Source organism: Giraffa tippelskirchi, chromosome 8, assembly GCF_054371585.1.
Source record: "Giraffa tippelskirchi isolate mGirTip1 chromosome 8, T2T-mGirTip1v1.2.pri, whole genome shotgun sequence".
Classification (NCBI taxonomy): Eukaryota; Metazoa; Chordata; class Mammalia; order Artiodactyla; family Giraffidae; genus Giraffa; species Giraffa tippelskirchi.
This window is the reverse complement of record NC_137282.1, coordinates 29,676,271-29,690,016: the sequence shown is the minus strand read 5'-3', so window position 1 is coordinate 29,690,016 and position 13,746 is coordinate 29,676,271.

The window sequence follows — 13,746 nt, the reverse complement described above, 5'->3', positions numbered from 1 at the left end:
TAATGAGTCCCCATATACCCATCATGATGCAATTTCAACAGTTGTCACAATATTCCCAATCTTACATCATCTATCTCCCCATATATTTCTGTTTTTCTTTTTTCTTGAGCATTTTGAAGCAAATCTCAAACAATTTGTCTTTTTATAAATAGTTCAATGTGTATGTCTAAGTGACAATTAAAAAGGGCTTAAAAAAAACTGCTCTGACATTCAGTTCTGTTCAGTTCAGTCGCTCAGTCGTGTCCGACTCTTTGCGACCCCATGAATCGCAGCACACTAGGCCTCCCTGTCCATCACCAACTCCAGGAGTTTACCCAAACTCATGTACATAGAGTCGGTGATGCCATCCAGCCATCTCACCCTCTGTCGTCCCCTTCTCCTCCTGCCCCCAATCCCTCCCAGCATTAGGGTCTTTTCAAATGAGTCAGTTCTTCACATGAGGTGGCCAAAGTATTGGAGTTTCAGCTTCAACATCAGTCCTTCCAATGAACACCCAGGACAGATCTCCTTTAGGATGGACTGGTTGGATCTCCTTGCAGTCCAAGGGACTCTCAAGAGTCTTCTCCAACACCACAGTTCAAAAGCATCAATTCTTTGGTGCTCAGCTTTCTTCACAGTCCAACTCTCATATCCATACATAACTACTGGAAAAACCATAGGCTTGACTAGATGGACTTTTGTTGGCAAAGTAATGTCTCTGCTTTTTAATATGCTATCTAGGTTGGTCATAACTTTCCTTCCAAGGAGTGTCTTTTAATTTCATGGCTGCAATAACCATCTGCAGTGATTTTGGAGCCCAAAAAAATAAAGTCTGACACTGTTTCCACTGTTTCCCCATCTATTCACCATGAAGTGATGGGACCGGATGCCATGATCTTAGTTTTCTGAATGTTGAGCTGTAAGCCAACTTTTTCACTCTCCTCTTTCACTTTCGAGGCTCTTTAGTTCTTCTTCACTTTCTGCCATAAGGGTGGTGTCATCTGCATATCTGAGGTTATTGATATTTCTCCCGGCAATCTTGATTCCAGCTTGTGCTTCTTCCAGCCCAGCGTTTCTCATGATGTACTCTGCATATAAGTTAAATAAGCAGGGTGACAATATACAGCCTTGACGTACTCCTTTTCCTATTTGGAACCAGTCTGTTGTTCCATGTCCAGTTCTAACTGTTGCTTCCTGACCTGCATACAGGTTTCTCAAGAGGCAGGTCAGGTGGTCTGGTATTCCCATCTCTTTCAGAATTTTCCACAGTTTATTGTGATCCACACAGTCAAAGGCTTTGTCATAGTCAATAAAGCAGAAATAGATGTTTTTCTGGAACTCTCTTGCTTCTTCAATGATCCAGAAGATGTTGGCAATTTGAGCTCTGACATTAATCACTCTAAAAGATCAATAACCATTCCTTAGGAAAAAAAATTCTGTATTATATATGGTGATGGATGTTATTAATAGAGTTCTTGTGGTGACCATTGCATCACAATATATGCAATGTCAAACCACTATGTTGTAAACCTGAAACTAATAAAGCGATATATGGCAGTTACACCTCAATTAAAAAAAGAGAGAGAGATTTCCCTGGTCGTCCAGCGGATAAGATTCTGGGCTCCCAATGCGGGGAGCGAGGTCAGGGAACTAGACCCCACGTGCTGAAACTAAGAAGTCCACATACTGCACAGAAGATCACTCAAGCCAAAACTAAGAAGCAGCGAAGCCTAAATAAGTAAATATTTTTTAAAAAATCCTCAATATAGTCTAAATTCAGAGCACATTTGAAATGCCCCACTTTATCTTAAAAATGTCTTTTTTACAGATTAATTTTTGAGTCAGAATCCAACCAAGTATCACACCTTACACTGATGTCTCTCTTTTATTGTATAGCTGTCTCTTTTCTATATGCTACGTACAGTATGTAAAAGAAAATGACTCATTTGACAGAAGACTCTCCTACAGTCTATGCTGGCTGTTTCCTGGTGGCGTAATTTGATTTGTTCTGCAAACTCGTGTATTTCCTGTACATGAAGTTAGGTTCAACTTTACGGTCAGGAACCCTTTACACGAGGTGCTGTGTACTTGTTTTGGCATCACATTACATGGTCCATAATGGCTTATTGTTCAACTTTTACAAAGGCCAAGAGCAACCATTATGGGCCAGATTGTCAGACTGATGCCTCCTTTATGAAATTTCCCACCAACGTTTCATTTAATGGTTTTGGCCTCTGTCAACAAAAGACCGATTTGTACTCAGATGACAAGGATAAGCAAGGCCCAGGTTTTCAGCACAGAGCTGTGTGAGGCAGCATAGAGGTATCTGCAGGAATATTCTCCACTCAGATGTGGACCCCCTCCACGGCCTCTCTGCTCACTCATTCCTTTACCTGCCTCCGGATGTGGGTGTCCTTGTCAGAAAAGGCATCTACCTGTGAGTATATCAGCAACATTATTTTTGGTTGCCCAACCTGTGGGATCTTAGTTCTCCCACCAGGGATCAAACACATACCCCATGCATTGGAAGTGCAGAGTCTTAACCACTGGACCACCAGGGAAGTTGCATGAGTTATATTTTTAATTTTATGACCAATTTTTTTTTTTTTAAAGAGGCTGGGGACTTCCCTGGTGGTCCAGTGGCTAAGACCCCGAGCTACCAATGCAGAGGGCCCAGGGTTCAATTCCCGGTCAGGGAATTAAGATTCCACATGCTGCAACTAAGACCTGGTGCAGCCAAATAAATATTTAAAAGAGACTGAAGAAGAGAAAGGACTGTGGACACAGAAGACAGGGAGAGAGGGACGAAGAGGGTTGTTGGAATCCTGAAGTTTCCAGTGTTCATCAGACCTGAAAACACCCCTTAAAATACAATCAAGTCAGGCTGGAAGGAACATGAATCTGTGAAAAAGAGTTCTCTTCAATTTCTCATCAGAGAGAGTATATGAAGAAAGTAGACTGTCCTACTAAATAACTCAACCTAGTGATTGATAACATAAAAGCATAAACTATTTTAAACTACAGAAGTGAGAATTTGAAATGCAGGATATCAAATCCTAAGACTTTTATATCATGAATTCAAGATGCAGCATTGCATGAACAAAAATAGATCTGAGATCATTATTCAAAACAGCAGAAGATTCAGAGGGAGAGGCAGAAAGTTCCACGGAGGCTCTTTCTGATTTAGGCAGAACTGCTGCTTATATGACTACTGATTATCATGAAGGGAGGCCTGGCATCACCAAGAAATACAAAGGCTTTACTCTACAGATAGAACGGAAGTCCCCCCAAAAGTGAGCCAGAAATGAGCAGAAACCCAGAGGATGTAGGTTTGTAGTCAGTCGTGAATAGCTCATCACAGAGAGAGTGCCTGCCGTCTTGACCTATGATCGTGTTCGCTGTTGTTGGGTTGCTCAGTTGTGTCCAACTCTTTGCGACCCCATGGACTAATATAGCCCGCCAGGCTCTTCTGTCCATGGGATTCTCCAGGTAAGAATACTGGAGTGGGTAACCATTCCGTTCTCCAGGGGATCTTCCTGACCCAGGGATGGGACCCCGGTCTCCTGCACTGCAGACAGATTCTCTATCATCTGAGCCACCAGGGAAGCCCTGTGATTAGGAGATAAAACTTGCCCAGGAAATGGGGATTCCTAAAATCTGGCTGAAACTCCACCTTCTTCAAGAAGCAGTTTCAAATGTTGTAATTTCCATTAGAGAAACAAAAGGGGGGAAGAAAGAGTGATAGAGGAAGACACTGGAATTCCTAATTTGTTCAACATTCCTAATTTGTGATCCTTTAAGATCATGTTCAAAAGATTTTAAAGGCAGGTTATACTTTCATAAGTAAAGGCGTGTGGTGTCTTTGTATTTATTCTAAAGGGTTCTATGAAATTAAATTTCAGGACAAAAATTTCCATCGCTTTTTGATGACTCTGTGAATTCAGTTTTTCAACTCCCTTCCACTGTTTTGGCTGAAGGGGTGTGTTGGAGGCTCTGCCCATCTCTTCTGCAAGCTGGTCAGAGGTCATTTCGAGCTGGTCTGAAAGGGCTCAGTCAAGTGGCCAGAGACTCCGTTTCCATCGAACGTGCTACAATAAATTCTCCCAAAGACGGCCTGACAATTTGAGCGGTGTTATGTAAGAAGACGGAGGCCAGTTTGGTGCGGTATCAATTTGCAGTTGCGTTAGCATATTTTCCCATGAGCCATAAATCTTGTGCATTCACCAGGTTTCAATATGATTTATAAGCTTCAGTTGCCAGGCACATGTCACACTACATGGGTCCCCCTTCTTCCCACATTCCAACAGCTTTCATGAGATCCTAACGTCAGAATTTGACAAAATGTCGGAGAAGAACAGTAGTAAAGTTCCAGAGAGGGAGGAGCTTGACAACCAGCCTATTTATAAATGTGCCCTTTTTATTCTTCATGTCCTGTGGTATGAACATGGCCTTAACCCAAAGCTCTTGGTCTAAAGGACCCAGTTCTGAAGTGAGATGCTTCTAATATTTAGAGTTAAATTATACAGGCAGATCTCGGAGATAAGGCAGGTTTGATTTTAAATCACCGCAATAAAGACAAGATGTCATTAAAGTGAGGCCCACAAATTTTTTTTGGTTTTCCAGTGCAAAAAAGTATGTTTACACTATACTGTACTCCTTTAGGTGTGCAATAGCATTACGTCTTAAAAAACAATGTATGTATTTTAAAAAATACTTTATTGCCTATAAACGATCATCATCACCTGAGCCTTCACCAAACTGTAATTTTTTACTGGTGGAGGGTCTTGCCTCGAGGTTGATGGCTGCAGACTGGCCAGGATGGTGGTTGCTGAAGGCGGGGGTGGCTGTGACAATTTCTTAAAATAAGACAGCAGTGAAGTTTGCCCCATTGCTTGGCTCTTCCTTTCGCTTGAACACTTAGAGGCCGTTGCAGGGTTATCGACCGGTCTAATTTCAATATTGTTGTGTCTCAGGGAATAGGGAGGCCAGAGGAGAGGAAGAGAGATGGGGGAACACTCAGTTAGTGGAGCAGTCAGAACACACACAGTATTTGTCAATTGTTTGCTGTCTGATGTGGGTGAGGTTCATGGGACCCCAAAACAATTACAGAGTAACATCAAAGAGGACTGATCACCATCACACATATAACAGTAATGAAAAAGTTTGAAATATTGGGAGAATTACCAAAATTTTTGGTAATTCTCACTTTGTGAGAGACACAAAGTGCACAGTTTTTACCTGACAGTGCTTCATCAAGGATGTTCTAAATAGTCAGGCGCTTCTAGACTCTCCAAAACCAAACCCATTCTCGAGATTCAAAGCTTTCAAATGTCTGCCCTGTTCTGACTCTGGTGAGGGAAGATTGGCGTGGCCTGCTAGGCTGAAGAGAGATGCTGGGTCCCCAGGGGACTTTGCAGATGTGATGACTCACCATCTATAAAGGACGCTTTGGGGCTCATTTGCAAACATAACCTCAAACAATTTTTGCAGAGATGTGTAGCTGACCTGCCAATAATCATTTTGGGGAGATGGTGAGGAACAGGGAGGCCTGGTGTGCTGCAGTCCATGGGGTCGCAGAGTCAGACACGACTGGGCGACTGAACAACAGCAACAATCATTTTCACAAATGATACTTCTTCATTGCCTGGAGATTAGTGTATGTATGACACTGGCTGTAGCGGCAGTAGGAGAGGCTGAATACCACCTTTATAATCCCGGGGTGAGTGGTATGGGCGAGATGGCACCCTCAAAGCAGTAAGAGGCTGCTTGAACTAATTTTGAAGAACTTATTAAAAAAACATTGTAGCCTAGGTTATAGAGGAAGCATAGGGGGCTGCCTAGCAGCTCCTAGATGCAGGCAACAAATGCCCTAGAAACTCAAGTGCTATATGTTCATGCTTGTTCTGCTAATGACATGGTGACACCAAGCTGTCATGTCTGTTTACTCCACTGTACACACAGATGGTGTACTGACTGCCAGAATAGTGAGCTGAAATTATATATGTAAAAGTGCCTGAAATCTGGCAGGCATTCTATAAACCATTAACTAAATTGGAGAAGAGCTACATGATTCCAATTTGGCTTAGGCAAAGACCGATATAGGACTTCCTAAGTGACTCAGTGGTAAAGAATCCGCCTGTTTCATGTCACACCTAGGGTACCAAAAAAAAAAAGAATCCATCTGCCAATGCAGAACACAAGAGATGTGGGTTAGATTCCTGGGTCAGGAAGATCACCTGGAGAAGGAAATGGCAACCCACTCCGGTATTCTTGCCTGGAAAATTCCATGAACAGAGGAACCTGGAGGGTTCGCCCATGGAGTTGCGAAGAATCAGGCACAACTGAGTGACTAAACATGCATGCACCCAAAGAGCAATATGGCAATCTCTGGCTTATGAAATAATTCCTAAATCCTGATTACTGCAATGGTTTCCAGCAAAGTGACTTCTACACAACCCATCACATCATTTAGAGACACTCATGAATTTCGCTAGGAGTTGATTAGTAGAGAACAATCAGTACAAAACAATATGGAACTAGGGATACATAATAAGCAAAGCAAACAAAATTCCTATTCTCAAGAAGCTTATAGGCTCATAGGAAGTCAGGGTTATCCCTACCATGCGCACATTGTGGGCAAATAATTTTTTTAAGTCCCTTGTTTATATAAACAATTTGATTTTAAAAATGTATTAGAAAATTTAGGGATTCATATGAGCTACAGTTGGAGAAGGCAATGGCACCCCACTCCAGTATTCTTGCCTGGAAAATCCCGTGGATGGAGGAGCCTGATGGGCTGCAGTCCATGGGGTCGCTAAGAGTTGGACACGACTGAGCAACTTCACTTTCATTTTTCACTTTCATGCATTGGAGAAGGAAATGGCAACCCACTCCAGTATTCTTGCCTGGAGAATCCTAGGGACGGGGGAGCCTGGTGGGCTGCCATCTATGGGGTCGCACAGAGTCGGGCACGACTGAAGCGACTTAGTAGCAGCAGCAGCAGCATGAGCTACAGTGATTTATTAATGAAGCTTGAGAATAATGGTTGGAGGAGAGATATTAAAGTATTTGTTTACGGCCAATCAGTGCAACAGGGTGAGGTGGGGGGTGTTACACGGGGTAGACGATGCCTGCCTCCAGCCCCTCTGGCACTACTGTTGAAAGGTGGCACCACACTGAGAAAAAGGCAAATGGAAGCCAGGGCTGCCTTCTCGAGTCTGTGACTTGGTTTCATATGAATGGAATCATGTATTGTGTGGTCTCTCAGTGTGGGTTTATGCTTTGCGGTTGCCATCTTGAAAGCTTTGATAATTTCATCTTTGCACCTGTGTTTTGTAAGCAAGTCCTATGGGATGATGGAAATAGGCATATCAGCAGCAGTGATAAACTAGGAGCCTGGCACCGAACAATTGACCTGATGGCCAAGCACATGCACACATACTTCTGGATAGCCTGTGCTCCGTGGGGTCTGGGACCTGACCCTGATCAGTGGCGATGAGAGTTGCAGTAGCAGAAGCTGCAGTGGCAGAGACAACAGCTGCAGCCACGGGGATAAAGAGTGGTGCGGTATGGGGGCAGCGCCAGCATCCGGGGTGGGGAGTCTTGACCCTCTGTCCCCAGGGCCCATCCTTGTAGTGTCTGCACAAATACTCTCTGGCCTGAGCACCGGGACAGGAACTACGGGTGCTCAAGCATTAAAGTTTGTCAGTAAGTTATTACAAAAGGAAAGCGTACATGTGGGAACTGCAGTAAAGCATATCAGGGAGTTATTAGAATTCTCAGAGTTTGGGATCTCCAGTTTATAAAACTGCTGGAACATTGCAAAGCAAAGCAAACATCCATAGGCCTGGAAATTAAATTTAAAGGTCATTGCATTCAATGGAAAAGAACACTACTTTCATAAGACACTTCAAATAAACCAATTATTAATAAGGGAGAAATTCTTAAAATTAAATTTTCATTGTAATTGAAGGTATAATTATAGAATGCATAAATAAGCATTTTAAGTTATGTAAGAATCATGAAGTCAATTTAAAAAACCTCCATAAGTTAGAGAAAACCTTAAAATGCCAGGGTATAATTTAAAATGTAAAAGAATTCAGACTTGCACAAAATATATTTTGTATTGAGTAAAATCTTTTTTAGAAAAATTATTCTGTGAGAATAATCTCTAGATGTGCTAAACTTTAAATTTCAAGATAACATATCAGAAATTTATCATGTTGTTACAGACCACAAATGCTCAAATGGTTTCTTCTTTTTCAAAATTAAAAATTATAAAAAATTATTGTTCCTGTGGTTGGCACAATAAAACAGGTCTTTAAAATAATTATGATTAACACTTCCCTGATAGCTCAGTTGGTAAAGAATCAGCCTGCAATGTGGGAGACCTGGGTTCGATCCCTGGGTTGGGAAGATCCCCTGGAGAAGGGAAAGGCTGCCCACTCCAGCATTCTGGCCTGGAGAATTCCATGGACTGTATAGTCTATGGGGTTGCAAACAGTCAGACACGACTGAGTGACTTTCACTTTCATGCTAAAGAAATTAGAGGAAAATGTGAACAGTATGCATGAACAAAAGGGAGGTTTTTTCTCCAGAGAGATAGAAACTATAAAAAAGAGTAAAATGGAAATTTGTAAAATCAAACGCCATGATGTTAGAGATGAAGAATTCGTATAATGGGCTTATCAGCAGATTGGAAAGAGCTGATAGGTTCATAGAAATTATCCAAACTGAAACATGAAGAGAAAACTAAGTATTTTTTTTTAAGCCTAGAGCAACGTGGTAGCTTCCATCGTGGCTCGGACGGTAAAGAATCTGCCTGCAATGCAGGAGACCCAAGTTCAATCCTTGGGTTGGGAGGATCCCCTGGAGAAGGGAATGGCAACCCGATCCAGTATTCTTGCGTGGAGGATCCCGTGGATAGAGGAGCCTGGTGGGCTACAGTCTATGGGGTTGCAAAGAGTCAGACATGACTGAGCGACCTAACAGAGCAACAAAAGCTGTTGGACAATATCAAACAATTGTTGGACAATAGTTGAAGTTGGAGTCCCAGAAGGAAAAGAGGATAGCAACAATAACAACAAAACACTGAAACAGATAATTGTTGAGAATTTTCCAAAATTAATGCAAGACAACAAATCACAGATTCAAGAAACTCAGAGAACTCTAAACTGGAGAAGAAAAATCATGCAGGCACTTCATAGTCAAATTGCTAAAAACCAGGAAAAAGATAAAACCTTGAAGGTGGCTGGAGGAAAAAAGAAAAAAGAAACAAACATTTTGTTATTGTTTTAATTTGCATTTCCCTGATGACCCAGGATGTGAAACATCTTTTTATATGCTTATTTGCCATCTGTGTATCTTCTTTGGTGAGATGTCTGTTCAAGTCTTGGGCCCATTTTAATCAGCATTTTCCTATTTTTAGTATTGAGTTTTATGAGTATGTTCTATATTTCAGAAACAGTCATTTATCAAATGTGTCTTTTGCAAGTATTTTCTCCCAGGATGTGGCTTGTCTTCTCATTCTCTTGATGTTATCTTACACATAGCAGAAGTTTTAAATTTTATTTTAATGAAAACTAGCTTATCCTTTCTTCCGTGGACTGTACCTTTGATGTTGTGTCTTAAGTCACAGCCATACCCAAGGTCATTTATATTTTTTCTTATGTTTTCATCTAGAAGTTTATAGTTTTTTCGTTTTACATTTCAGTCTATGGTCCATTTTCAATTTTTGTGAATAGTATGATGTCTGTGTCTAGATTCATTTTTTTTTTAAACATGTAGATGTTTGGTTATTCCAGCACAATTTTTTTTAATCCGTACCCCTTGGCATGTGGAATCTTAATTCCCCAACCAGGGATGGAACCTGCATTGGAAGGCAGAGTCTTAGCCACTAAATCACCAGGGAAATCCCCAGAACCACTTTTGAAAAGACTAAATTCTGACCTTTTTTTTTTTTTAACCCATTTTCTCATTGCTTTTATAGAGGAAATAATTTTCAGAGGTCTTACTTAGTTTATTTTTCCAGTATCAACTCCCAATATGGAAGCACTGGTTTAGGCATCAACACATCTGACCCCACCTCATATTCACATCAATAAATTTAACACTTTGCATTACGGTAGCATGTTTTCCTGAAGGTTCTGATGAGACATATACCATGTGCCAAGGGCAATGCAACCCAACACATTTGCCAAATACATTTCTGAGCAAACTCTTCAGATTTCTTTTTTTTTTAATTTTATTTATTTGTTTATTTATTTAATTACCATTATTACTAGTATTATTCCTGAGTATTATTATTTTGCCACACAGCATGCAAGATCATAGTTCCCTGACCAGAGATTGAACCTGAGCCCCCTGCATTGGAAGCTTGGAGTCTCAATGACTGGATCGCCATGGAAGTCCCTCAGATTTCTTTTTGAATCGTAGTTCTCAGTGTTGTAAAACCTCTTGGGACAGTCTGTCCTCAAGGGGCCAAAACAAATAAATACCAAAATGATCTCTCAGTAGCTTTAATTAATTTTGTTTCACTAGTTCTGAACTTTTCATGCTCCTGTCACATAATTATTTGTAAATTATATTCATCACAGTTTCTTAAATGTAGTAATTTCATCACTCAGAGGATAATTGTTAATTATTTTCCCCTATGATTATCATGGAAGGAAAATAAGAGTTTTAAAAGCTGTGAAATTAAATTGGAAGGGAATTTCAAACAGCCACATTCCCCTTTGCTCTGACATCCCAGATGGTGTCTATGGTTTGTATTCATAGTTATGCAAAATGACAGATGTTGGAAGCAAATATTTTCAGCATATTAATAAGAGCAATGCGCTGGCTCTTTCTGGATTAGCAGGGATTGTACTGATAAAAAGTGCTGAGAACTCTCTCAGAGCAGGAAAAAGAGGCTCATATACTGTCTTCGATTTGTTTAGTGTCTGGATCAATAAACGGAAAGTCAAAAAATTGAGGCATACCCCTTACTCTACCAGAGACTTACAATGTAACCCCAGCCATGTTCCTCCTGGAGTGACACGGGGCTGTGGAGGAATAAATAGACTCATAAGCAAGGCCTAACAGCTTATGCAGCCAACATCACAATCAGGATGTGATTCCCAAATTTACACTAAAGGATAGTTGATTTTCAGCGTTGTGTTAGTTTCGGTATACAACAAGGTGATTCAGATATAGATAGATAGATATAGGTATAGCTATAGCTATAGATATAGGTATCCATCTATCTATCTCCTTTTTCAGATTTTTTCCAGAGAAATAGAATCAATAGGGATGTGGATATACTGAGAAAGAGATGAGAGATTTATTATAAGGAATTGGCTCACAAGATGATGAAGACTGCAGGTCCAACTCTGCAGTGTGGACCAGAAGCATGGAGATCCCGGAGAGTGACAGTGCAGAGGAAATTCAAAGACAGTCTCCTGGATAATTGTCTCTCACTGGGAGAGGAGGGGTCTTTTTGTTATAGCCAGCCCGTCAACTGATTGGGTGAGGCTCACCCACCTTCTGAGGATGATCTGCTTTCCTCTGTGGACTAAGATGTTAATCTCATCCATAATACGCTCCCAGAAACCTTCCCAGAATAATGTTTGACCAAATATCTGGGCACCCTGCAGCCCTGTCAAATCGGCACATGTAACTAACCATCCCCCAAATATATGAATTGGTGGAACAAATATAAAGCTAGATTTAAAGTCACAAGTATTAGTCACTGGGTTTCCTAGGTGACTCAGTTGGTAAAGAATCTGCCTGCAATGCAGAAGAGGCAGGAGATACCAGTTCAGTCCCTGGGTGGGGAAGATCCCCTGGTGGAGGGCAAGGCAACCCACTCCAGTATTCTTGCCTGGAGAATCCCATGGATGGAGGAGCCTGGCGGGCTATGGTCCATAGGGTCTCAGAGTCAGACACACAACTTAGTGGCGGAGCAAGCATGTATCAGTCTTTACATTACATGCAGATGGACCACATGTTATAGTTAAAGGAGTTCTGTGGTCCAGAACTCTTTTTCCCACTTGACCACTATGTCCTTTGAAGGTGACCTAGCATACTCCAGGGGCCTCTGGGTCCACCTTCTCTCCCACTTGGTGAGGTTTGCTGTGTGGAACTGCAGGCCTGCAAGTCAGAGTACTGTCTCTTCAGGTCCCCTCTGGAAGGTTTTATTGGACAAGTTAGGCGTTCTCAACACAGAAAGCAATACTTCAACACTAGCATCTTATTTTAACTCCTCCTCCTCTCATGCTTCCCCCTGGTGGTTCAGATAATAAAGAATCCACCTGCAATGCAGGAGACATGGATTGGATCCCTGGGTTGGGAAGATCCCCTGGAGAAGGGAATGGTGACTCACTCCAGTATTCTTGCCTGGAGAACCCCATGGACAGAGGAGCCTCATGAGGTCCATGGGGTCACAAAGAACTGGACACGACTGAGCAATGAATCCCCCTCTCCTGCTCTCTGTTCAAAGCTTGTTTCTAGTGGAATAGAAAACTGACACTTTCAGTTGAAATATTTTGTGCCTTGGAAACACTGGATGATAGCAGCAATCTCAATTCATTAATTTTAACTCCCTCTGCTGTTTCAGCAACACAGATTATTTTGGAAAAATATAAAACACAAAACCAAAAGACACCACCACACACACACAGATACACACAACCCAAGGAACACTTAAGGAGAGGAAAAACCCAGAAACTAATTGGAGTTGGCCAAGGTCCTGCACATGTTCTGTAAATTCATATGTTGAAGTCCTGACATAGGGGATGGTATTTGTAGGTGAGGATTTTGGGTGTGATTAGGTCGTGAGGGCAGAGCCCTCATGAGTGGGACTAGTGGTTACAAAAGAGGCCTGAGCAAGACCCCTCATCTCTTCCACTACACTAAGACACAGCAAAAAGATGCCGTCGATAAGGAAGTGGACTCACACCAGACACAAAACCTGCCAGCACCGTGAGCTTGGACTTCCAGCCTGCAGAACTGTGAGGAATCAATTCCTGTGGTTTATAAGCCACTCAGTCTATGGGGTCCTTGTTACAGCAGTCCGAACAGACAAAGGCAGGACAGTAAGAAATATTCCTTTTTAGATTTTTAAAAGAAGTAACCTTCCTGTGAAAAACTGAACGAGAGGTTACGGAATGTACTTTTAAAAAATAGTACTTTTCTCTGTCACAGTATCATTTTATCATGACTAAAAATTATGTCAGCACCAGTAACTATTACCAAGCAGGTCATAATAATTTATGGCTGAGAGTTACTCATTTATTGTTCAACAGATATTTCTGGAATGCCTGTTTTACACGTGGAATTGGATGCTGAGAACACAGTGGTGAGGAAGAGAGGTTTTTTAAACACTGCTCTTTTATAAATCTACAAGGCTTTCTCCCTAATGCCTTTCATGGTCATATTCATTCCCTGGGTAATAGATGAAATCATTAATACAATTAATTCCATTTACTGTGGATATATTTTTAAAAATAAGACCTTATACAAGTCTTGTCTCCATCTGACCTTCCACCTCATCATTACAGGCAGGAGTGAGGAGCTTCAGAGCACAGAATTGGGCAAGTGTCTTCTGTGTGTGTTTCCTCACACATATCATTGGGATGATGAGAATAAAATCTCTACTTCATACAGGATCGCAGGAATAAAAAATAAATTAATATATGTAAAATGCTTAGAATAGTGCTCTACGTGGAGAAAGCACTAAAGCTTTAAATTTGTTTGTGAATTAACTGAGCACCTACTATGTCTTTTTTA